This window comes from Equus przewalskii, chromosome 9, assembly GCF_037783145.1.
Source record: "Equus przewalskii isolate Varuska chromosome 9, EquPr2, whole genome shotgun sequence".
Taxonomy (NCBI): Eukaryota; Metazoa; Chordata; class Mammalia; order Perissodactyla; family Equidae; genus Equus; species Equus przewalskii.
The window spans coordinates 11,673,157-11,699,517 of NC_091839.1; the positions used below are offsets into that span (position 1 = coordinate 11,673,157).

Below are 26,361 nucleotides of genomic sequence, written 5' to 3' on the forward strand. Positions count from 1 at the left end.
CATATGATGAATGTCCATCTTCCCTGTTTGGCAATAAATTTTCTAGGGCAGGACCTATGTCTCTATGTGACTTGTTTGATGCATTATCTTCAGCCTCAACACACATTGCACTCAGAGTAATGCTGAACAGATATTTTAACTGAGATTTGGAAAGGTTGAAACATTTGTCCAGGGTCCAGCTTGCCAAGATGTAATTTGGGACGAGATCTCACTTCTCAAGCCCCATTTAGAGTTGTAGTGAAGATGGAGTAAGTTAATGCAGGTAAGGCAACTAGCACATACTCACTGCTCAAAAAACAGAGACCTCTCCTTGATTGACTCAAGTATGGGATGGCACCTGTACTCTGATGTCTGGGAAAGGGAGTGCGAGTCCAGCTTACCTATGGAGAAGGGGATGAAAGCTTCATTCTTCTTCAGTGCTCCATTGGCATCCAGAAAGTGGTCAGGGTTGAATACATCTGGTTTTTCAAAGTAACGTGGGTCATGGAGAGCAGAGCTCAGGATGGGATGTACTTCAGTGCCCTGAGGGAAGATCACAACCCCATCCCTAAAACAAAACAAGAGGACCCCTACTGATAAAACCAACAAGAGTTCAAGTTTGGAGATTAAGAGAACCCAGGATGCCCACCTAGGACAGATGTGGGAGCTCAGCTGGTCTCACCTTGGGGATGATGCACCCTCGGAAGTGAGTGTCTATGTCTCTGGTGACCACATGGGGCACGCCAATGGGAATGAGGTCTGAGAATCTCTGAATCTCATGGATGACTGCATCAGTGTATGGCATTTTGGCTCAGTCATCGAGGGCAGGTGGTGATGTGAGCCAATCACCTGATCAATCTCCGTGTGGACCCTCTCTGCACAAAGGAGTAGACCCAGTGAACCTCATTTCAAAGAGACATTTCACCAGGGACACTGCTCTATGGGCCAAGGAACCAAAAAATATCTATAATAAAGGGTTAGCCTATTGACACCCCTCAGAGCAATCAGCTTGGGGTGGGGGGAGGAGGGAGGAAGTAACAAGAATTCTCACCCATTGAAATCTAATGAATGTTATGGATTTTCTCCCCACATGCACAGGTAAACACAGACACACACATACCCATGTAGGCCACATTTTTGCATAGAATTTCAGATTAATAATCCTAGGCTATGATCCTGTCAAAATTCTCGAAGTTGAGTTGAAAAATGAACTACTAATTATTCTAGATGTAGGACAGATGAGGTATTGTGCTAGGTCCTCAGGAATACAACAGTGAAATAGGTAAATAGGTTAGTCCATGAACAAGTGGATAAATAATGAATAAAACAATCAACCGACCAGTGGATCAATTCATGAATGGAAAGATTGATGAATAAAAGAACATTAATAAATGTATGTATTTATTTACTCAAGACTCAATAGATAAACTAATGAATCATTAATTAATAAATGGTCCGTAGGTCAATAAATCACACAAATGGGTGAATGGCCAGATTTAGGAAGGAATAAGCAAATGAATAGATTAGTGAGGAAATGAGTTAAAAGAGGAGTAAGAGGATGGATGGATTGAATGATAGATGAGTAAATCGAGAATGAGTAAACAAGTGAATTATTAAATGCATAAATGAAGGAATATAGGGATGAAGGATGAATTGAAAGACTGACTGAGGGAAGGATTAAAGAATGAGATCTAGCTCATAGAAGGACAGATGGATGCATGAAGAAATGAATGAGCCAATAAATCAATGACAAATATTTCATTCAATTAATCAGTGTTTCAAAGGATGAACAGATTAATCAATTCATCCAAAAAAAGAATAGAAGTGTATGTTTTAGGATAAATCATAGATAAAAGAAACTGATGATACAAGTTAATTAATGAATAAAAGGACAGACCAATGATGGATGGATGGATGGATGGATGGATGGATGGATGGATGGGTGGGTGGATGGATGAATTGGTCCTTAAGTGATCAAAGGAAACAGTGGGAGAACAGATTGACAAACTCTTCATCCATCCATCCACCAACAGCACTGGCCCTGTTGGGGCCTCCTTCAAAACCTGCAGTGATCCAGGTATAAGAGGGGAAGGCACCCTCTCTCATTGAGGAAGGACTCCTAGCCTCAATTCTGCCGCCACAAAAGTGGTCAGAAGACCCCCATCGACTGGCTGTCCCCCACCTGCCCACCTGTGATGTGAGGGTATTTGAGCATGATCAGGAATCCATAGCGGAGAGTGGTGCTAATGGTCTCAGTGCTGGCGAAGAAAAGCGAGAGTGCACTGAGGATGAGATTCTGCTGGTGGAACTCACTGTTCGGGTCGGACTTCTCCTGGGTCCAGGGGGGTAAGATTGATGTTAGTGGAGGCTAGAGCCTCACTGCTGTCATGTCTCTTGGGATGCCCTCCACCAATTTCTGGGTCTCTCATACCACCTGGCTCATTTTAATTTTCTCTATCCTCTGCATGCACAACCACATAGCTCTATATCGGTCTCTATCTCTCTTCACTCTGTCTGGTTCTATTTCAATCTCTCTCTCCATCTCTTTGGCGTGTTTGTCTCTTTTCCTCTGAAAGCCCCTTCCTGCCTCTGTGGGTCTTCTCACCTGTTGCTGTATTTTAGTCCCTTCTTCTATATTTCCTGTATCTGTCTCTCTCTTCTCTACTTACTCTTTCCTTTCATCTCCTCACTCCGTTCCTCCAGCTTCTCCACTACCTTTCTTATCTCCCCTCCTCATCCTCTGTTATTCCCTACCCCGCTTCCCCACTCTTTCCTATTTTCCCCTCCCTCCTTCTCACTCCTCATCTTTTCTGCTCTCTCCTCCCCTCCAATTCCCCTCTCCCAAACCCCATTTTATCCATGTGGAGCAGGTAGGTATCGATGAAGTCCCAGGGGTTGCTTGGGTCCAGGGTTTCACGGTGCTCCTCCACACTGTGGCCAATGAAGGCTTTGATTTCCATCAGGTTTTTGTAGACTTGCCTGTGTGTGCCAGGAAAGTGCTGCAGGAAGTCAGAGAAGAGCTCGAACACCTGCAGAGGCAGGAGAGAAGGGGCTGTGAGGTCCTCCTGGGGCGGAGGCCACATGGAGGGGCAACCCAGCCGGGCCCTGATGCCCTAAATGGGCTTCTCAGTCTCCCTCTGTCTCTGTCTCTGTCTCTCTGTCTCTCTCTGTATCTGAGTCCCTTGCTCACGGATTCTATGTCTCCTTTGATCTGTTATTCTCACATTTTTCCCTTTCTGCATCTTCCTCTCTCATCCTCATGTCTCATTCTCATCCACCTCTCCATCTCTCCTTTCCACCTCTCCTTATTTCTGTTTGTTTCGCCTTCTGATCCTCTCTCTGGCCTTCTATTGCCTACCTCAGCAGTTTATCTGTTTTGCTCAAACCTCTCTATGACCCTTCCAGCTCTTGCATCTCCCTTGCTGTGTCAGACATTGACAACACGATGTTTACACAAGATAAGCCTACTGAGCACTTAGACTATTTATTTACTTTAGCGTATTTGTACTGTTTTGTCTCTTGATAAATGTAATACCTAACTTCTTGCAAATAACTGAAAGAAAAGCAGAAACGTATCAATGTAAAATTCCTTCTCAATCCCTCCTTCTATACATAACCGTTATTAACTTTTTGGAGGATCTCCTTCGAGTCTCTTGTCTCTCCATGGTTCTCTATGGTAAGAGAAAATTGAAACCATTGGGCTTGTCACAAATACTCACCACAGGCCTCATTCCAGATTCTTAACAGTCCTACCTGTGAATCTGACATACAGCTGGTGAAGAATGACAGCCAGGCATACTGTTCTTCAGTTTGATATTTTTAACTTAACATACAATAGGGGTATTTCCAGACTAGTCCAGAAAGATAAACTTAATTATTTTGTTTTAAAAGAGGAGCATTTTCTTTTATAATCTGGTAGAAATTTTTTTAAAACAGAAAGGAGGAGAAATGGGGAAAATGAAGAAATGTAGTTTCTTATTTTCGTGTATCCTTGAATTTCTTCAAGTGAGGGCCTTTGCCAAAGACAGAGGCAAAGATTCAGAGGAAGCAAAGACAGAAGAATAGAGAGCCTGAAACTGTGACTCATTCTCTCTCACACACACACATACACACAGACACACACGCAAACATACTCTTTTCAACTGTCCCTCAGGATCTCTTCATTATGCCTTTCTTTGTCTTGTTTTCTCTCTGTCTTGTCTCTTTTCCTCCCCTGTTCTCTCCTCTCTCTTCCAAGCCCTCATTCCTTAGTCTCTCTCTCTCTATTTTGGCCACCCCCATCACTCCCCTTTGTTTCTTTTAGTCTCTGAGTCCCCTTCTCACCATCCCTCCCCCCATCTCCAGGTCTCAGTGTTCCTGTCTTTTCCTGCTGTTTCTGCCCATCTTCCAGCCCTAAGCTGCATTTATAGCCAACAAGGCAGATCACCCCTTTCCCCTGCTCTGGATGCCCTCCTTGTTCCCATTGTCCCTCACTCTCTCCCTGACCTGACTGGAGAAGGATTTGATGAGCGCATTCGACTGGTAAAACAAGTCCAGGAGCCAGAGGAATTGGGCATCTCTGCAGGAGAAGCATTTTCCAAAGACAATGGAACAGATGATGTTGGCAGTAATGGCATGGAAGAAGAAAATGGGGTCCTGGAGGGCTCCTGGGGGAGAAGGAGAGGGTCACCAGACACAGACTCAAAGGCCTGGGAAGTATTTGTCTGCTGCCTCAGCTCTGTGTGACTGTCCTCTTTTACTCAGGAAAGATGAAAAAAACAGGACCAGGAATAGCTAATATTCATTAGCCCGTATTAGGTGCCAGGCTCTATTCTAAGCATTTACCATAGTGTTGTATTCAATTCTCACCAAAACCCATGAGAAAAATGCAATTCTGTTATTATCCCCATTTCATAGACGGACGATAGAGGGATTATGTCACTTGGCCAGGGTTACCCAGCTACTCATCACTGGGGCCAGGACTCAGACCCCAGCCATCCAGCTACAGAGCTTGTGTGGTTGGTCCCCAATGAGGCCACAGCTCTGATTCTGGGAGCAGGTAGAGTTCAGTCCCAGGGGCCAGTGTGGCTCAGAGTAGATGTTCAATCAATCATACATGTAAATTGAAAAGCTCTGCTCTCCCTGTCTGTTTTCGTCACTGGACCTTCATCTCTTCCCTCCATTTCTTGGGCTCTGGCCTTCAAGAATCCTTCTGCCCTTGTTAGTTGATGTCTGTGTACCCCAGGCTTAGCCCCATTGGAGAGACGGTGGGCAGTGAGCCCAGGAACATCAGGTAGGTGCAGCCTGTCTCTCTGCATCTCACCTGTCCATCTTACTTACTCCCCTGCAGACTGTTTCCTGAACCTGTCTAATTTTCTCTGCCTCAGTTTCTCTCTTCCTTTGTATCCTTCTGCTCCTCCGAGACTCTTCCACTCTCTCTCTTGTCCCTGCATGTCTCTCTTGGTCTTGATCCCTCCATCTCTCTCTCTGTCTCCTTCTCGGTCTCTCCGTGTCACTCTGTTTCTTTCTGTCTTTCTTCTCAGCCCTCTGTCCCTATTCCTGGGGTACTCCTCGTGTCTCTGCCTCTGCCTCTGTTTCAGGGTTCTTGCACCGGCACCTGCCTCTCTCTGGTACCTTCCACCTGCACCTTTCAGAGTCTCTACTCAGAAACAAACCAACACTGAGCCTTTCCCTCACCACTCAATCTAGAGTAGCTCCCACCACCTTCTAAAATGTCACTCTGCTTTATTTTAATCATAGCTCTTGTCCACCTAATATTTCCTTATTTGTTTGTTTTATGTGCCCTGTGCTATGCCACATCACCAATGTCTAAAATATTTCCCAGCAAACAGAAGGTGCCCAGTAAATTATTATTGCATGAGTGAACAAATGAATGAGTGGATCAAAGCAGCTGCCATTTAACTTACTATACACTAGACTGTGTGCAATATCCCGTTTAATCTTCACAGCAATCTAAGAAGGCATGCATTCTTGGAGTCACCATCTCATTTTACAGAGTAGGAAGCCAAGATTAAAGCTTGAGTAATGGGCAAGAGGTGAATATGGAAAACAAACCCATGTCTGTCTGACTCCAGAAGGATTTGGGAGCATATGGGGGAATGGAGGAGGAATAGTGCCACCCTCTCCAATCTGACCCATCATATCACCCATTATTCCCTCTCCATCCCTCCCTCTTTCAATCTCTCTCTCTCTCTCTCTCTCTCTCTCCCTCTCCCTATCTCTGTCCACAAAGATGCAATAATAATGGAGGATCATGGACACCTTGAGAATCTTTTAAGGGAATCTATGGAAGAGCATTAGGGGGATCTGGAACTCTCAAAATGTTATGCTAAATGTGTATGGATAATGCAGGGGAGGGGACCCAAAGCTTTAATCAAATTCCCAAAGGATTTAGTGATCCCCAAATTATTAGGCAGCTTCAGTTTATGAGGGCATTAGAGATGAAGAGACCTCTGTGCTGGACCCAGGCTCACCTCAGAGAAGTCCCAGCTGGGTGGCTGTGGACAAGTGCCCTTCCCAGGCTGAGTTTCACTGTCCATGCCTCTAACACAGGGATAGCTCCTTTCCCAGCCCTCTTGCTGCAAACAAGACCTGATGAATTCCCACGAACATACAGATAAATCTTAGCCACAGAATTCTGAGTGAAGAAACTAAGTCCAGGTATTTACACATAAGCATGGTATGCTTGTGATACATTAAATACAATGACAATGAAATAACATGCACTTGGGGCCTTCATATCTGTGATAAAACATTCCCTGTTAAAAGTGAAGGGATGACAAGCCCAAGATTCAAGAGTGTGGTTGCCATGGTGGGGGAGAGAGAACAGAGAAGCACAGGGCAGTTGGAAGTGATTGTCACTGCTCCAATTCTCTTTTCCGTAGTGGGTTCACAGGTGTGGATTGCATTATTAATAAATAAATAGATCATCAAACATGAAATCATGCCTGGAAGTCAGGGATACAGAGCTTAGTAAATACTCCACGGTGTCAGCAGCTATTACAGTGCGTTAATGTTCATTATTGTAAGCACTTTGTACCTTGCCTAGTGTCCTGCTCTTCTTCTTGCCTCCCCATTGTCCTGGCACTGCCATGAGCCAGTCATTGCTGTCTTTTGTTGGCAGAGGAGAAACGTACTTGATTAGTGCCACTACTATTTTTTCTCTCTATTTCAGTGATGAGCAGGCACCCAGAAATACGACAGAAGATGGTAGAGGAGGGTGAATTGCTACACCCATGGTTCACACATAGACACCACTTCATAGCCAATTACCTGCTCCAGGCACAGTGCCCATGCACCTCCAACAGAGCAAGAACACCTCTAACTATCTGACCACCATCCACGATGCACAGCTCCGTTCTCCTTACTCACTCACCTTCACACATCCCACCCCTGAGCCTGAAAGGATGCCTCACTCCTTATGGGGAGTGATCACCTCATACAGAGGCAGGGAGCCACTCTCAGACCCTGTCCATCTGCATCTCACCCTCAGGAAGGATTTGAGTAGGCCTCTTCTCACCATCTGCAGAAGGTTCCCCAAGAAGGACAGAGGACGGGGTCTTTGTGGGGGCGGCTGTGGGCCTTTAAGTGGCCTCTGGCCAGGAGGAGCAACAGTCCTGTGAGGAAAGTAAGGAACAGGAGCACGCTGAGCTCCATGGTCCCAGTCTGACTGCCTTCCAACCCACTGCAGCCTTCTGCTGGCCTTTTATCCTGACCCTGCCTCCCCACCCAGTTATGTAACTTCCTCCATTCCCTACCTCCTCTCTCATCATTGTCCAGGAGTGTGAACTTTAAAGAGAGGAGCTAAGAGACCCATAATTCCTGCTCCAGCAGCCCAGTGACCTGCTGACTCACTCCCCCTGTACTCCCTCCCTAGATGTTGGCATAGGTACTGTGGTAGAGATACCAAGGTCCACATGAGTGTTTGTGTGTATACCTGTGTGTGTGTTTATATTTCTGGGTATGGGTGAGCATGCATTGTCTACTTGCATGTGTTTGTCCGTGTCTGCTTGCATCTGTGTGTGTGCTTGCATGATTTCCATGTGTGAAAGTGTATTTGTATTCACGTGAGCATGCTCATTTGTGTTTCTGTGTATGAGTCTGCATGTGTTTATGTGTATATTTTTTCATATGTGCAGGCTTTAATGTACTTATATGGTTTCATACCTAAAGGTGTGTTTGCATTTGCATGGTGGTCATGGTATATGTCCCTGAGTGTGAATCTCTGTGTTCTTGTGTGACATTCACAGATGGGAGTGATGGGAAAACAGAAGGAGAGGGAAGAACTTGCGATTCTCAGAGGTGGAGGAGGTCAGGTGGAGAGAGACTGAGACCTGGCAGGTAGAGGATTCAGCTCTTCTGGATGTCTGATTGCTCTGACCAGTGCCAGGTGGCTCTCTCCCTGCTTCTGGCTTTGCCTTCACAGTGCAGGAGTGTTCTCTGACCCTCACTTACAATCTGTATGTGTGTGCCTCTCTCTCTCCTGCTCTCTCTCTCTCTCTGTCTCAGTGTCTCTGATTCCCTATTTATACTCCGAACTCCAGGCATTCAGAGACTGGGTCCAGTTTGATTGATGTCCATTGGTCTTGCACCTGTCTCTGTCATCACTCTGAGCCTGCCCCCACCCAGCCTCTGGCAGGCTCAGTCCATGTTTGCTGAATATGTGAATGAATGTGTCCATGTCCACCTGTCATGGCTTGGGCCTTCCTCTCCACCTCTCTCTGTCTTTTTCTTTAAAAGGGAGTGGGGGAGATGAGGCACCATATTTCTTGCAATGTTAGGCAAAATCCATGATGGACCCAGAATCATGACCCTGGCAGTTGAGTCAAAGTCCTCTGACCCAGGAGGAGAGGACCAACAATCCTGACCTCTTGAAGTCAGGGGTGGAACCTGTACTTTCCTGACCTTGGAGATCTGCCACCATGGACTTTTCTGAACCCAGGTTCTGGTTCCTGCTGTACTGTGTGATCTGGCACTGAGCTTAGGTCTTCATTCCAGTCCCAAGAATCACTGGTGGAGATGGGTGAACTGCTTTACAGAGAGTAGCTCACTTAATTCTCACCCTTTGAGGTGGGTATGTTTGTCATCCCCACTTTATAAATGGGGAAAGTGAAGCCTAGAGAGGTCAAGAGTTTAGCCCAAGGTCACACAGCACTGTAGAGCTGCATTGCCTTTTATGGCTTGTGGCTATTAAGCACTTGAAATATAGCTAGTGGAACTAATTAAAACTAAAATTTAATCTTAATTAGAAAGCTGATACTCAATTCCATTATTGGAGACTTTCTAAGTACATTTGGAAGAAGTTGGGCGTGTGAATCTCCCTTTTCAATTGCAGCTCTCATGAAATCTAGGTACAGATCAAGTATTTCTGAAGAAAATTTGAGATCTCAATTAAGATGCGCAGTAAGTGCAAGATAGACCCCAGATTGCAAACACTTATGGTAAAGAAAAGATGTAAGATGTGAAGCAGAGGCAAAAACAGAAAGAACCTGGAGACACTGAGAGGCCAAGAAATAGATAAGAGATGTAATACAGAAATGCAGGCCAACAAAGGGAAGGTGCAAGGGAGCCAGCCCTGAGGCCTAGTGGTTAAAGTTTAGTGCACTCTTCTTCGGCAGCCCGGTTTCTTCTCCTGGGTGCGGAACCACACCACTTGAGAGTCAGCAGCCATGCTGTGGCAGCAGCCCACATAGAAGAACTAGAAGAACTTACAACTACACACGAGGATGTACTGGGCTTTGAGGAGGAAAAAGGAAGAAAAAGGGAGGACGATTGGGAACAGATGTTAGCTTAGGGAGACTCTTCCCCTACCAAAAAAATAAAATGGAATGTGTTTCTTTAGGAAAAAAAAAGGAAGGGAAAGTGCAAAAGAGATATAGAGAGAGAGAATAGGGGAGCAAGAGAGACAGAGATACAAACACACAGGGACAGGGACCTGCAGGGGGTGAGGGTGGGGCTGGCATCTGTGAAAGAGCTTGTTTATAATGTGAAAGTGTGTTTGTATTATTATTATTTTATTTTTAACAGCTTTACTAAGGTATAATTGACATAAAATAAACTACATGTATTTAAAGTGTACAATTTGATCAATTTGGACATATTGCACACCTGTGAAACCATCACCACAATCAAGATAATGAACATATCCATCACCCCTAAAGTCTCCTCATGCCCTTCTGTAACTCTTCTTTTCCCCCATTTCCAACCCTCTCCCCAGGAAACCACTGATCTGCTGTTTGTCACTAGAAATGAGCTAGCAATTTCTAAATTTTATGTAAATGGAATCATACAGTATGTCCTTATTTGTGTCTGCCTTCTTCCACTGAGTACAATTACTTTGAAGTCTGGGGTAGGCTGAATAATGCCCTCCCGAATATGTCCACATCCTAATCCCTAATCTGTGAATGCTACCTTACATAGCAAAAGGGATTTTGTAGATAGGATTAAATTAAGGTTTATCAAGTGAGCAGATTATCCTGGATTGTTCAAGTAGACCACAGATGTAATTATATGGCTCCTTATAAGGAGACAAGGTCCATGAAAATGTGCTCAACATCACTAATCATCAGGGAAATGCAAATCAAAACCACAATGAGACATCACCTCATATTTGTTAAAACGGGCATTATGAAAAAGACAATAACAAGTGTTGGTGAAGTTGCAGAGAAAAGGAACCTGGTGTACTGTTGGTGAGAATGTAAAGTGGTGCAGCCACTATGGAAAATAGTATAGAGGTTCCTGAAAATAGTAAAAATAGAGCTACCTTAGGAAGGAAATTCTGACACAGGCTACAACATGGATAAAATTTGAGGACACTATGCTAAGTGAAATAACTAGACACAAAAAGGCAGACATTGTATGATTCCACCTATATGAGGTTCCTAGAATAGTCAGATTCATAAACACAGAAAAGAGAATTGTGGCTGCCAGGGGCTGTGGGAGAGAAATGGGGAGTTAGGGTTTAATGCTTACAGAGTTTCAGTTTTGCAAGATAAAAGGAGTACTGGAGATGGATGGTGGTGATGGTTGCACAACAATGTGAATATATTAATGCCACTGAACTTTAAAAATGGTTTAGATGATAAATTTCATGTTACATATATGTGACCACAATTTTTTTTAAAGTTTTCAAAAAAAAAAATAGAACTACCATATGACCCAGCAATCCACTACTGGGTATTTATCTGAAGAAAATGAAAACACTAACTTGAAAAGATATGTGTACTCCCATGTTCATTGCAATGTTTTTTACAATAGCCAAGATATGGAAGCAATCTAAGTGTCCATCAATGCATAAATGGATAAAGAAAGAAAAAAAACAAAACACCGAATTCATAGATGCAGAGAACAGATTGGTGGTTGACAGAGGTAGAAGTGAGGGATGGGCAAAATGGGTGAAGGTGATCAAAATGTACAAACTTCCAGTTATAAAAGAAATAAGTCATGGGAAAATAATGTACGGCATGGTGACTATAGTTAATAATGCTGTACTGCATATTTGAAAGTTGCTAAGAGAGAAGAACTTAAAAGTTCTCAACAAAAGAAAAAAAATTTGTAACTATGTATGGTGATGAATGCTAACTACATTTATTGTGGTGATTATTTCACAGTATACACAAATATTCAATCATTATGTTATACACCTGAAAATGATATAATGGTATCTGTGAACTATATCTCAATTTTCTAAAACAATATTACTTTCAGATAATTATGTTATAAAATATTTTATCTTGATAATTCTATAAACTATATTTCTAATGACTTAAGAAAAAAAGGAGGCAAGAAGGTCAAAGTGAGTAGTAGGCGATATGGTGATTAGAAGCAAGAGGTTGAGCTGATGTGAAGGGGCCACAAGCCGAGGAATGCAGGCAGCTTCTAGAAGTTGGAAAAGGCAAGGAAATGAATTCTCCCCTAGGAACCTCCAAAAAAGGAACACAGTCCTGCTGACACCTTGATTTTAGCCCTGTAAGACCCATGTCAGACTTCTAACCCACAGAACTATGAGAGAACAAATTCATGTTGTTTTACATCACCAAATCAATGGTAATTTGTTACAGCAGCACAATGAAAATGAACATAATCTTCCTTAATTTCTTACAGAATATTTTGTAGGTTTCATTGTACAGGCATTTCACACATTTTGTCAGATTCATTCCTAAGTATTCCATATTTCTTGTGATACAGTAAAGATTCTTTTTAAATTCTATTTCTGACTGATCTATTTCTATTTCTGATTGCTAGTATATACAAATACACTTGATTTTTTATGTTTATCTTGGATCCTGCAACCTTGCTAAACTCACTTATTAGTTCAAGTGCATTATTTGTAGATTCCATCAAATTTTCTACATAAACAATCATGTCATCTGAGAACAAAGGAGGTTTACTTCTTCATTTCCAATCTAGGTGTCTACGTGGAGGTGTGTTTGCATTTGTATGGTGGTGGTGATATGTGTTCCTCTGTGTGAGTCTGCATATGCTTGTTGTGTGTGTGAGTGTGCCTATTGTAGTTCCTGTCTTTGTGTGTCCTGAAGATGCTCAGTGTCTTTCTTCTTCAACTCTCCTTTTCTGTGGCAGAGACAATGAGAGTAACAGAGAGAGGGGATAAGAAAGAAAACACCAGTGAGGCCCAGAGACGGGGGTAAAACAGGTGGAGGAAGGAAGAAAGACTGTGATCTGGGGACATAAAGACAGCCAGTTGAGGGGCCTGTCTCTCTTAGACTCTGTCTTTCTGAGTGAGGTACACAGTTCTCTCCTTGTCTTTTTCTGTCTGTCTCCCACTGTGGGGTGTCTTTTTCTGGTCTGCTCTGCATCTCTCTGTCTTGCATTCTCCCTCTTGCTTGATATCTCTGGCTCTTTCTCTAGACTCTGAGTTGCAGGAGCACAGAGTCTCATTCCAATTTGATCTAGGCCCACTAGGCCCGGGTCTGCCCTAGCGGGGGTCAGTCCATAATTGCCCAATATGTGAATGAATGCGTCCATGTCTGCCTGCCTATCAGCCTCTTTCTTTCTCTCTCCTTTAAAATGAAGAACTAGCATCTCATTTGTGAAGCTCAACAAACTGCTTGACACCACAAAAGATCCTCATCTAAGGCGTGGGTGTGGCTGAGTCACCCCTCAAGTGTGAGAGTGAGGCAGGGACAATGCTTTACATGAGTCTGAAAGTCAAAGCTGCCGGGTCCAGTCTCACCCCATATTTCTCCCACTCAGGAGAAGTGGAATGACAATTCTGACCTCTTGAATCCAGGGGTGGAACCTTAACTCTCCTGACCTTGGAAAGGTGCTACCATGGACTTTCCTGACCCCAGGTCCTGGTTCTTGCTGTGTTGTGTGATCAGGCACTGAGCTTGGGTCCTCATTCCTGCCCTGGGATCGCTGGTGGGGACAGGTAGAGTGCTTTACACAGAGTAAATCACTTAATCCTCATAGTTTAAGGTAGGTATTGTTGTCATCCCCACTTCATATATGGGGAGAGCGAGGCACACAGAGGTTGAGAGTGTTGCCCAAGATGACATGGCAGGTTAGAACCTCATTGTCCAATGTGGTAGCCATGTGCCGCAAGCGACTACTAAGTACTTGAAATATACTTAGTGGGACTAATTAAAATTTAACTTTAATCAGAAAATTGATACTGAATTCAGTTATTGGAAATATTCTAAGTACAGTCGGAAAAACTTGGGTATGTGAATCTGCATTGTTAACTTAATTTTCATGGCCTCTAAATACATATCAAATATTTCTGAAGAAAACTTTTGATCCCAATTAAAATGTGCTGTAAGTGCAAAATACACAGCAGATTGCAAAGACTTATAATGAATAAAGATACCATGTGAGGCAGAGGCAGAAACAGAGAAAGCCAGAGACAGGGAGAGGTCAAGAAATAAATAAGAGATGTAACACATAGATGGAGGCATACAAAGAGAAGCTGCAAGAGAGACAGAGACAGAAAACAGGGGAGCAAAAGAGACAGAGATACAAACACACAGGAGCACGGGGCCTGCAAAGGGTGAGGGCAGGGCTGGCACCTGTGAAAAGCTTGTTATTATATGTGAAAGTGTGTTTCTTTTATTATGTTTTTATTTTTAACAGCTTCTTGAGGTATAATTGACATACAATAAATTGCACGTATTTAAAGTGTACAATGTGATCAATTCTGACATGTTGCACACCTGTGAAACCATCGCCACAATCAAGATAATGAACATATCCATCACCCCAGAGTCTCCTGATGCCCTTCTGTAACTCCACCCTGACCGTACTTCCAACCCCCTCCCCAGGCAACCACTGATCTGAGTTTGTCCCTAGAAATTAGCCAGCAATTTCTAAATTTTGTATAAATAGAATCATACATTATGTCCTCTTTTGGATCTGGTGTCTTCCACTCAGCATAATCATTTTGAAGTCTGGAGTAGGCTGAATAATGCACTCCCAAATATGTCTATATCCTAATTCCTACAACCTGTGAATATGAACTTACCTGGTAAAATGAACTTTGTAAACAGGATTAAATTAATGTTCATCAAGCGGTGAGATTATCCAAGTAGGCCAGGGATGTAATCACAAGGATCTTTGTAAAAAAGAGGCAAGAAGCTCAAAGTGAGCAGTAGGAGAGGTGATGATGGAAAGCAAGAGGTTGTAGTGACATGAAGAGGCCCTGAGCTAAGGAATGCAACTTCCAGAAGAATACAACCATGTCAACACCTTGATTTTAGCCCAGTGAGATTGATTTTGGCCTCTGAACTCCAGAACTGTAAGAGAATAAATTGTTTTGTTTTATGCCACTAAGTTTGTGGTGATTTATGGAAGCACTACTAAGAGACTAATATAAGGTTTGCTCATGTTGTTGCAGATGTCAGTCTCTCATTCGTTTTCATTACTAAGAGTACTCCATTGTATGGACACTCCACTGTTTGATTACCCGTGGATGTGTTGATGGCCATTTGGGTTGCTTCCAGTTTGAAGCTATTATAACTCTAGCTGCTCATGAATATTTGCATACAAGTGTTTGTGTGTACATATACTTTCATTTCTCTTGAGAAAATACCTATTTGTGGAATGGTTGGGTCATATGATACATACATACATTTTCTAAGAAACTGTCAACCTGTTTGCCAAAGTGGTTATAAGATTTTACATTCCCAGCAGCTGTGTATGAGAGTTCCAGTTGCTCCACATCCTGGTCAACAGCAATCTTTTGTGGTACAGTGGTATGGTCAGTCTATTTAATTTTAGCCATTCTGATAGGTGTATAGTGGTATCTCATTGCAATTTTAATTTTAATTTCCATAATGACTAATGGTGCTGTACATCTCTTAATGTGCTAATTTGTCCTATGTATGTCATCTTTGGTGAAGTGTCTGATCAATTTTTTGTCCATTTAAATTGGGTTGTTTGTTTCCTTACTATTGTGTTTTGAAAGTTATTTATTTATTCTGGAGACAAAGCCTTTGTCAGATATGTGACTTGTAAATATTTTCTCCCAGTCTATGGCTTGTCTTCTTGTTCTCTTAACAGCTTCTTTTGAGGAGCAAACATTTTTAATTCTGATAAAGCTCAACTTATCATTCTTTATAGATTACACTTTTTTTAATTTTTATTTTTTCCGATGTACATATTTCGAATTCTGTATACATTACATCATGTTCACCACCCGAACACTAATTATAGTGCACCCCCTCACATGTGAGCCTAATCACCCCTTTTGCCCTACCCCCCCCTTCCCCAATGGTAACCACCAGTCCAATCTCCAATGCTATGTGTGTTTTTTTGTCATTTTTATCTTCTACTTATGAGTGAGATCATATGGTATTTGACCTTGAGGGTATTACGCTGAGTGAAATAAGTCAGAGGGAGAAAGTCAAAGTCAAATAGATTACACTTTCAGTGTCATATCTCAAAATATTTCCCCACTCAAGGTAACAAAGATCTGATCCTACATCTTTTCCTAGAAGTTTTACATTTATGTCTATGATCCATTTGTAGTCAATTTCCACATGAGATAATAGATATGGATCAAAATTCCTTTCTTGGCATATAAATATCCAATTTTTTCATGACTAGTTGTTGAAAGTATTGCTTATCCACTGAATTGCCTTTGCACCTTATTAAAAAATCGATGAACATATAGGTGTGTCAATTTGTGGGCTCTCTATTTTTCTAGTCTTTATGTTGTTGACCTTGATCCCAGTACCAAACTGTCTTGATTGTAGACTTATCTTTCCTGAGGCCCAGTGTTTTAGTCCTTCAACACTAGCCTTCTTTTTCAAAATTGTATTCCTTGAAGTCTTTTGCATTTATGCCTGAATTTTTAAATCTGCAAATAGAAAAAGCCTGCTGAGAGTTTGTTTGGTATTGCTCTGAATTCATAGGGAATTACTATCTTAACCATATGAGTCTTCTGACCAGTGAAGACAGTACATAGCTACATTAATTTCATCTTTGTGGTAGGCAGAATAATGGCTCCCCCAAAGATGTCCACATCCTAATTCTCAGAGCCTGTGAATCTTTTAGGTTAGATGGTAAGGGAGAATTATTGTTGCAGATGGAATTAAGGTTACTAATTAGCTGAATTTAAGATCAGGACGGTATTCTGGATTATCCAGGTGGATGTGATGCAATCATGAGGGTCCTTAAACGTGAGTGAAAAAGGGAGGAAGAAGAGAAGGATCATAGGGAAATTTGACTATAGAAGAATGGTCGGAGAGATACAATATTGCTGATCCTGAGATGGACAAAAGGGCCATAAGCCAAGGAATGCAGGCAGCCTCTAGAAGCTGGAAAAAGGCAAGAAAACAGATTCTCCCCTAGATTTTCCAGAAAGGAACCCAGTCCTGCTGAAACCTTGATTTTAGCTCAGTGAGACCCACATTGAACTTCTGATCTACAGACCTAAGGATCATAAATTTGTGTTGGTTTACATCACTGAATTTCTGATATTTGTTATAGAAGCAATAAAAACTAATACAATCTTCTGTAATTTCTTTCAACAATGTTTTGTAGATTTCAGTGTACAGGCCTTTTCCATATTTTGCCAGATTTATTCCTAAGTATTTCATCTTTTTGATGATATAGCAAATATTCTTTTAAAATATCTATTTCTGATTGATCATTGGTAGTATAGAGATACACATTTGATTTTTTATGTTGCTTTTGTGTCCCTAATGATTGATAATGCTGATCATTTTTTATATGCCTGTTGACCATTTGTACATCTTCATTGGAGAAAAGTCCATTCATGTGCTTTGCTCAATTTTCAATCAGGTTGTTTCTTTGCTCTTGAGTAGTAGGAGTTCTTTATATATTCCGGATATTAACCCCTGATCATATATATTATCTGCAAATATTTCCCCATCCTATAAGTTGCCATTTCACTCTACTTATTGTGTCCTTTGATGCACAGAAGTTGTTAACTTTGATGCAGTCCAATTTGAATGTAAGACTTGAAGCCATAAAACTCCTAGAATAAAACATAGGCAGTATACGCTTTGATATTGGTTTTTGCAGCACCTTTTCAACTACCGTGTCTACTCAGGAAATGGGGACAAAAGAAAAAGTTAACAAATGGGAATACATCAAACTAAAAAGCTTCTGCAAAGCAAAGTAAACCATGAACAAAATCAGAAGACAACCAACCAACTTGGAGAAAATATTTGCAAATCACTTATACAACAAGGGGCTGACGTCCAAAATATATAAAGAGCTCATACAACTAAGCAACAACAACAACAAAAAAAACCCAATCAAAAAATGGTCAGAGGATATGAACAAACATTTTTCCAAAGAAGGTATACAGATGGTCGACAAACACATGAAATCATGTTCAACATCACTACCTATTATGGAAATGCAAATCAAAACTACAATTAGATATCACCATACAACTGTCAGAACAGCTAAATTACCAAGACAAATAAAAACAAATTTTGAAGAGGATGTGAAGAAAAGGGAAACCTCATACACTGTTGGTGGGAATGCAAACTAGGGCAACCACTATGGAAAACAGTATGGATATTTATCAAAAAATTGAAAATAGAAATACCACGTGATTCACCTATCCCACTACCCAAAGAACTTGAAATCTATGGTCCAAAGAGATTTATACACCCTTATGTTCATTGCAGCATTATTCACAACAACCAAGATGTGGAAGCAGCCCAAGTGCACTTCTATGGATGAATGGACAAAGAAGATGTGGTATATACATCTACATATAATATACAATGGAATACTACTCCACCATAAAAAAAAAGACAAAATCTTCCCATTTGCAACAACATGGATGGACCTTGAGGGTATGATGTTAAGTGAAATAAGCCAGACAAAGACAAGTATTGCATGAGTTCACTCATATGTAGATGATAACAAATACATGGATAAATAGAACAGATCAGTGGTTACTGAGGCGAAGGGATTTTGGGAGTGGGAGAAAGGGGAAAGGGGCACATGTGTAAGACCATAGAAAAAATTAGACTACTGGTGGTGAGCACAATGACGTCTATTCAGAAATTGGTAAATAATAATGTACACCGAAATTTCACAATGTTATGAACCCTTATGATCTCAATAAAATTACTGGAAAAACAAAGAAATGAAGAGTATAATACTGGAAATGGAAAATTCACTAGAGGGAATCAATAGCAAAGTAGATGATACAGAAGAATGAATCAGCAAACTGAGTGAAAAACTAGAGGAAATCACCTGAGCTGAACAGATAAAAGAAAAAAGAATTGAAAAGAATGAATATAGTCTAAGGGACCTCTAGGACAACATCAAGCACACTAACATCTGTATTATAGGTGACCCAGAAGGAAAAGAGAGAGACAAAGGGGAAGAGAAGCCATTTGAAGAAATAATCGCTGAAAACTTTTCTAACTTAAGGAAGGAAACAGACATCCAGGTACAGGAAACACGAAGAGCATCAAACAAGATAAACCCAAAGAGGCCCACACTAAGACATATTATAATTAAAATGTCAACTGTTAAAGATAAAGAAAGAATCCTAAAAGCTGCAAGAGAAAGTCAATAAGATACATACAAAGGACACCCCATAAGGCTATCAGCTGACTTCTCAGCAGAAAGCTTACAGGCTATAAGGGAGTGGCATGATGTATTTAAAGTGCTGAAGGGAAAACCTACAGCCAAGAATATCTACCTTGAAAGGTTAGCATTCAGAATGGAAGGAGAGAGAAAGAGTTTCTCAGTGAGGCTGGCCCGGTGGCATAGTGGTTAAGTTCACATGCACCACATCCGTGGCCCGGGATTCCTCAGTTTGAATCCCAGGTACAGATCTAGCACAACTTATCAAGCTATGCTGTGGCAGGCATCTCACATATAAAACAGAGGAAGATGGGGGGCTGGCCCCGTGGCCGAGTGGTTAAGTTCGCGCGCTCCGCTGCAGGCGGCCCAATGTTTCGTCAGTTCGAATCCTGGGCGCGGACATGGCACTGCTCGTCAGACCACGCTGAGGCAGCGTCCCACATGCCACAACTAGAGGAACCCACAACGAAGAATACACAACTATGTACCGGGGGGCTTTGGGGAGAAAAAGGAAAAAATAAAATCTTTAAAAAAAAAAAATAGAGGAAGATGGGCACAGACGTTAGCTCAGGGCTAATCTTCCTCAAAAATAAAAAATTTTTAAAAAGTTTCTCAGACAAGCAAAAACTAAAGGAGTTTATCACCAAGAAACCAGCCTTAAAAGAAATGCTAAAGGGACTTATTTAAGTGGAAAAGGGAAGATCACAAATAGAAATAAGAAAGTTAGCCCAAAAAAAGCAACAAAATCACTGGTAAGGCAAATATACAGTAAAACTAGCACATCAACAACCTAGGAAGCTAATATTAAGATCAAAAAACATAAGTACTTACCCACAACATGACTAACAAAAATGTACAACTGAAATCTCACAAGGTTGTAATCTATCATAACATTAATAAAAAGAAAAAAACATAAGTACTAAAATTATCTATTTCCATAATAAAAGAGTAATGCATACACATGCACAAAAAAAGAGGTTAGAAATGATATAAAAAACATAAAATGTGAGGAGGGCTGTAAAAGAGTAGAGCTTTTAGCAAGAGGCCAAACTGAAGAGACCATTAACTCAATATAAATTGCTATATACATAGGTTATTATACATGAACCTCATGGCAATCACAAATAAGAAGCCTATCACAAATATACAAAAAATTAGGAGAAATGAACCCAAACATAATACTACAGAAAGCCATCAAATCACAATGGAATAGAGCCAGAGAAGAAAGGAACAGGGAAGAACTACTAAAACACGCCTCAAAAAAAGTAACAAAGTGGTAAGAAGTACATTCTTACCAATAGCTACTTTAAATGTCAATGGACCAAATACTCCAATAAAAAGGCATAGGGTGGCTGATTGGATAAAAATACAAGATCCATATACGTGCTGCATATAAGAGACACATTTCAGACCTAAAGACACTCACAAACTGAAAGTGAAGGGATGGAAAAAGATAGTCCATGCAAATGGCAATGAAAAGAAAGCTGGGGTAACAATACTTATAAAAATAGACTTTAAAACAAAAACCGTAACAAGGGACAAAGAAGGGCACTACATAATGATAAAGGGAATAATCCAACAAGAGGATATAACTCTTGCAAATATCTATACACCCAACAGAAGAGCACCTGAATACATAAAGCAATTAATAACAGACATAAAAGGAGAAATAGACAGTAACACAGTGATAGTAGGTGACTTTAACACACCACTTACACCAATGGATAGGTCATCCAAACAGAAGATCAATAAGGAAACATTGGCCTTAAATGATACATTTGACCAGAAGGACTTAGTAGACATTTACAGAAGATTCTATCCAAAAACCATATTTAAAATGCACATGGAACATTCTCCAGGATAGATCAAATATTAGGCCACAAAACAAGTCTCAATAAATTTAAGAAGATTGAAATACTGCCAAGCATCTTTCTGATCACAATGATATGAAACTAGAAATCAACTACAGGAAGAAAATCAGAAAAGCCACAAATATGTAACTATTAAACAAAATACTACTGAAAAATGAGTGGGTCAATGAAGAAATCAAAAAATACCTAGAGACAAATGAAAATGAAAATACAACATGCCAAAATTTATGAGATACAGCAAAAGCTGTTCTAAGAGGAAAGTTTACAGGCCAACCTCAACAAATAAAAAAATCTCAAATAAACAATCTAAGAGTGCACCAAAAGAACTGGAAAAGGAAGAACAAACAAAGCTCAAAATAGGTAGAAGAATGCACATAATAAAAATCAGAGCATAAATAAATGAAATAGAGAAAAAAATAATAGAAAAAAAACAAATGAAACTAAAAGCTAGTTATTCAAAAGGACAAACAAAATTGACAAACCTTTAGCTAGCGTCACTAAGGAAAAAAGAGAGAAGGTTCAAATAAATAAAATTGGAAATGAAAGATTATGAGAATACTATGAAAAGCTATACTCCAACAAATTAATCTAGAAGAAATGGATAAATTCTTAGAATCTACAACTTTCCAAAACAGAATCAAGAAGAAATAGAGAATTTGAATAGACCAAACACCCATAAGGAGATCAAAACAATAATCAAAAACCTCCCAAAACAATAAAAGTCCTGGACCAGACAGCTTCCCTGGTGAATTCTACCAAACATTCAAAGAAGAAAATGCCTATCCTTCTCAAATTCTTCCAAAAAATTGAAGAGGAGGGGAAGCTTCCTTACTCATTCTATGAAGCTGACAGTACCCTGATTTTAAAAAAAAAAGCAGACAAGGACAACAAAAAAGAAGAAAATTACAGGCCAATATCACTGATGGACATCAACAGAAAAATCTTCAACAAAATACTAGCAAATTGAATACAACAATACATTAAAAAGATCATACATCATGATCAAGTGAGATTCATTCCACAGATGCAGGGATGGTACAACATCTTCAAATCAATCAATGTGATACACCACTTTAACTGAATGAAGAATAAAAATCACATGATCTTCTCAATAGATGCAGAGAAAGTATTTGACAAGATATAGCATCCGTTTATGATAAAACCTCCGAATATAATGGGAGTAGAAGGAAAATACCTCAACATAATAAGGTCATATATGGCAAACCCACGGCTGATAGCATTCTCAATGGAGAAAAACTGAAACCTGCCCCTCTAAGAACAGGACCCCGACAAGGGTGCCCATTTTCACCACTCATTTAACAAAGTATTGGAAGTCCTAGCCAGAGCAATCAGAAAAAGAAAAGGGATCAAAATTGGAAAGAGAAAACTGAAACTGTCACTATTTCCAGATGACATGTTTTTATAGAGAGAAAATCCTAAAGAATCCCCTAGAAAACTTTTAGAAATAATAAATGAATACAGAAAAGTTTCAGGATACGAAATCAACATACAAACATCAGTTGTGTTTCTATACACTAACAATGAAGTAGCAGAAAGAGAAATTAAGAATATAATCTCACTTACAAATGCAACAAAAAGAATGACACACATAGGAATAAACTTAATCAAAGAGGTGAAAGACATATACCCTGAAAACTATAAAACTTTGTTAAAAGAAATTGAACAAGACACAAAGAAATGGAAAGGCACTTCATGCTCTTGGATTGGAAGAATTAACATAGTTTAAATGTCCATACTTGCTAAATCAATCTACAGATTCAATGCATCCCTATCAAAGTTTCAACAACATTTTTCACAGAAATAGAACAAAGAATCGTAAAATGTTTTTTCTTTTGAGGAAGATTAGCCCTGAGATAACTGCTGACAGTCCTATTCTTTTTGCTGAGGAAGACTGGCCCTGAGCTAACATCCATACCCATCTTCCTCTACTTTATATGTGGGATGCCTACCACAGCATGGCTTAGCCAAGCGGTGCCGTGTCTGCACCCAGGATCCGAACCAGCGAACCCCGGGCCACCATGAAGTGGAACGTGCGAATTTAACTGCTGCGCCACTGGGCCGGCCCCAAGAATCCTAAAATTTATATGGAACAACAAAAGACCCAAATACCCAAGGAAACCTGAGAAAAAGAATAAAGCTGGAGGTATCACACTCCCTGATTTCAAACTATACTACAAGGGCTGGCCCCATGGCCAAGTAGTTAAGTTCTCATGCTCCACTTCAGGAGCCCAGGGTTTCACCAGTTCGGATCCTGGATGCAGACATGCCACCATTTATTAGGCCATGTTGAGGCGGTGTCCCACATACCACAACTAGAAGGACCCACAACTAAAATATACAACTATGTACTGGGGGGATTTGGGGAGAAAAAGCAGGAAAAAAAGGAAAAGAAAAAAACAAGATTGGTAACAGTTGTTAGCTCAGGTGCCAATCTTTAAATATATATATATACTACAAAGCTATAGTAACCAAAACAGCACAGTACTGCACAAAAACAGACACACAGATCAGTGGAACAGAATTGAGAGCCCAGAAATAAACCCACACATCTAGGGACAACTAATTTTTGACAAGGGAGCCAAGAACATACAATGAAGAAAGGAAAGTCTCTTCAGTAAATGGTGCTGGGGAAAACTGGACTGCCACAGGCAAAGGAATGTAGGTAGACCATTATATGATACCACACGCAAAAATTAACTCAAAATGGATTAACGACTTGAATGTAACACCTGAAATCATGAAACATCTAGAAGGAAACATAGGCAGTATGGTCTTTGACATCAGTCTTAGCAGCATATTTTTAAGTACCATATCTGACAGGGCAAGGGAAACAATAGAAAAAAATTAACTAAAGGGATTACATCACTAAAAAGCTTCTGCACAGCAAAGGAAACCAACAACAAGATAAAAAGACAACCTAAGAATTGGGAGAAGATATTTGCAAACCATATGTCTGACAAGGGGTTAACATCCAAAATAGATAAAGAATTCATACATCTCAACATCAAAAAAACTAACAACCCAATTAAAAACTGGGTGAAATATCTGAACAGACATTTCTACAAAGAAGATATACAGATGGCCAACAGGCACATGAAAACATCTTCAACATCACTAACTATCAGGGAAATGCAAAGTACAATTACAATGAGATATCACCTTATGCCCATCAGAATGGTTATACTTAATAAGACGGGAAATAACAAGTGTTAGAGAGGATGTGGAGAAAATGGAACTCTCATGCACTGCTGGTAGGAGTACAAACTGGTGGAGCCACGATGGAAAACAGTATGGAGATTCCTCAAAAAATTCAGAATAGAACTATCATAGTATCCAGCTATTGTGTTTCTGTGTATTTATCCAAAGAACATGAAAACATGAATGCAAAAAGATACATGCACCCCTATGTTCATTGCAGCATTATTCACAATAGCTAAGACTTGGAAGCAACCTAGTTGCGCATCAAAGGATGAATGCATAAAGAACATATGGTATATATACACAAAGGGTTACTACTCAACCATAAAAAAGGACAACATCTGGCCATTTGCGACAACGTGGATGGACCTTGAGGGTATTATGCTAAGTGAAGTCAGTCAGAGAGAAAGTCAAATACCTTTTGATCTCACTCATAAATAGAAGACAAAAACAGCAACAAACAAACACATAGCAACAGAGATTGGATTGGTGGTTACTGGAGGGGAAGAGGAGAGGGGAAGGGTAAAAGGGGTTCTTAGGCAAATGTACGTGGTGATGGATGGTAATTATTCTTTGGCTGGTGAGCATGATCTTATTTATAGAGAAATCAAAATAGACTGATGTACACACAAAATGTATATGATATTATAAACAAATAGTACCCCAATAAATAAAAAAACTAAAAAAAAATAAATTTAACTTCATGCCAATGAAAGTTTCCATCCCAGGCCCTCACAGTCCTGTAGAGATGGGGACTTTCAGAGACTCTATCCTGACACAGGCAGAAATAGGGTAAACAGCATGGTAGTCATCAATTTAACCCTCACGTCATTGGCCAAAGCAAGTGTCTCCCAAGTCAACGTGGCAGAGATGTTTAAGCACCCAGGGATTTTTAAACAATATTTGTGAACAATAACGTACTTTACCACACTCAGTGGGGCAGCTCTCTGGGCCCCTCCCTTTCCCACTGAGGCTGCAGGTCCACACTATGGCCCAGCTCAGGGACATGTTTGCTGTCCACCCTCAGTTATGCCAGTGACATGAGCCTGTGCTGAAGTCAACAGTGGATCCTGAGGTCTCCCTCTAGATGGGACACTTTTATGATGGTGGATCCCGTTTTCCAGGAAGTTATGAGTGGGGCATGTGAGACCCAGAAACTTAAGTTCGAAGATGGGTGGGTGGTGCTTTCAAAATGTCTGTCAGGTGTGATGGGGCCACTGACCAAGGAGAACTGCCCCTGGTGGTGTTGTTGGAACAGATTGTGGGAGGATTACCCATTAGCTGCTGATTGTAGGTACGTCTGGGGTCCCGAGGGAGGGCCACGTTGACCAGACAATTGGGGCACTCAGAAGCTTAGAGAAGTGGCTGTGCATCATCCATTCAGAAGTAGTTCAATATTTTAACAGCCAGTCCAGATACAGGTGCCCACCTATTGCATATGAATCCAAAATGGGGGCCACTGAGGTTTCAGCTCCCCTCTACCTCTCGCTCATGGCTTCTCATACCCAGGGAACACCAGCATTGATTTTTCCAGTCTTTTCACATTGTCTCATAAATTGGCTTAGTTGAGAATATACTTAACTAAAGACACAAACGAAATAGAAATTGTGAGACAGGCAAAGACACGGACCAAGAGAGACAGAGGGCATGAGAAGAGGTGGGACAGAGAGAAACACACACACACTTCTGTTGTTGGTATTGAGGACAAGAACAGGAGCAGAGACAGCTCACGTGTAAATCTATATAAATGAGCACGTAAATGTTATGGGAGAGAGGGTGTGGGGCAACCAAGTTCTTTCCTAGGGCTCCCCTCAATGATCCACTCCCCACCGCTTATGTTTTCAGGAAAACTTATCTGTCTGGGGGAGAGCTTGGCCTACTTAGGGCTCTTCCTCTTCTTGAACTCAATGCTGCAGAACTTCTCCTTGGGCTCTCCCAAGGCCCCAGAAGACATTGACCTCACACCAAGGATAAACGGGTTGGCAAAACCGCCCCCTGTGTTCCACCTGTGCTTCCTGCCATGCCGGGGAGGGGTACAAGGGATGCAGATCCCCTCAGAGTTTTTGCATCCAGCCCCCGTCTCTGCCCATGGTGAATCTGTGGAGGTCTCATGACTCCTCGCTCCTCACTCACCCTTGTGGAAAGTACTGTCTCTAGTTTTTCCTTCGTCCGGATTGTTGTAGTCACCATTTATCCCAGATGGCCTGCACTGCTGATGGAGAGTAAAATCTCAGGGTTTCAGGGCCAAGAAATG

The 26,361-nt window shown here is 40.9% G+C and overlaps 1 pseudogene; it reads right to left on the bottom strand.

Annotated features, from left to right (window-relative positions):
• LOC103562356 (cytochrome P450 2B11-like) overlaps positions 1-7,364 on the bottom strand; it is a 47,358-nt pseudogene extending 39,994 nt beyond the window's left edge.
• Positions 7,365-26,361: the final 18,997 nt, after the last annotated feature.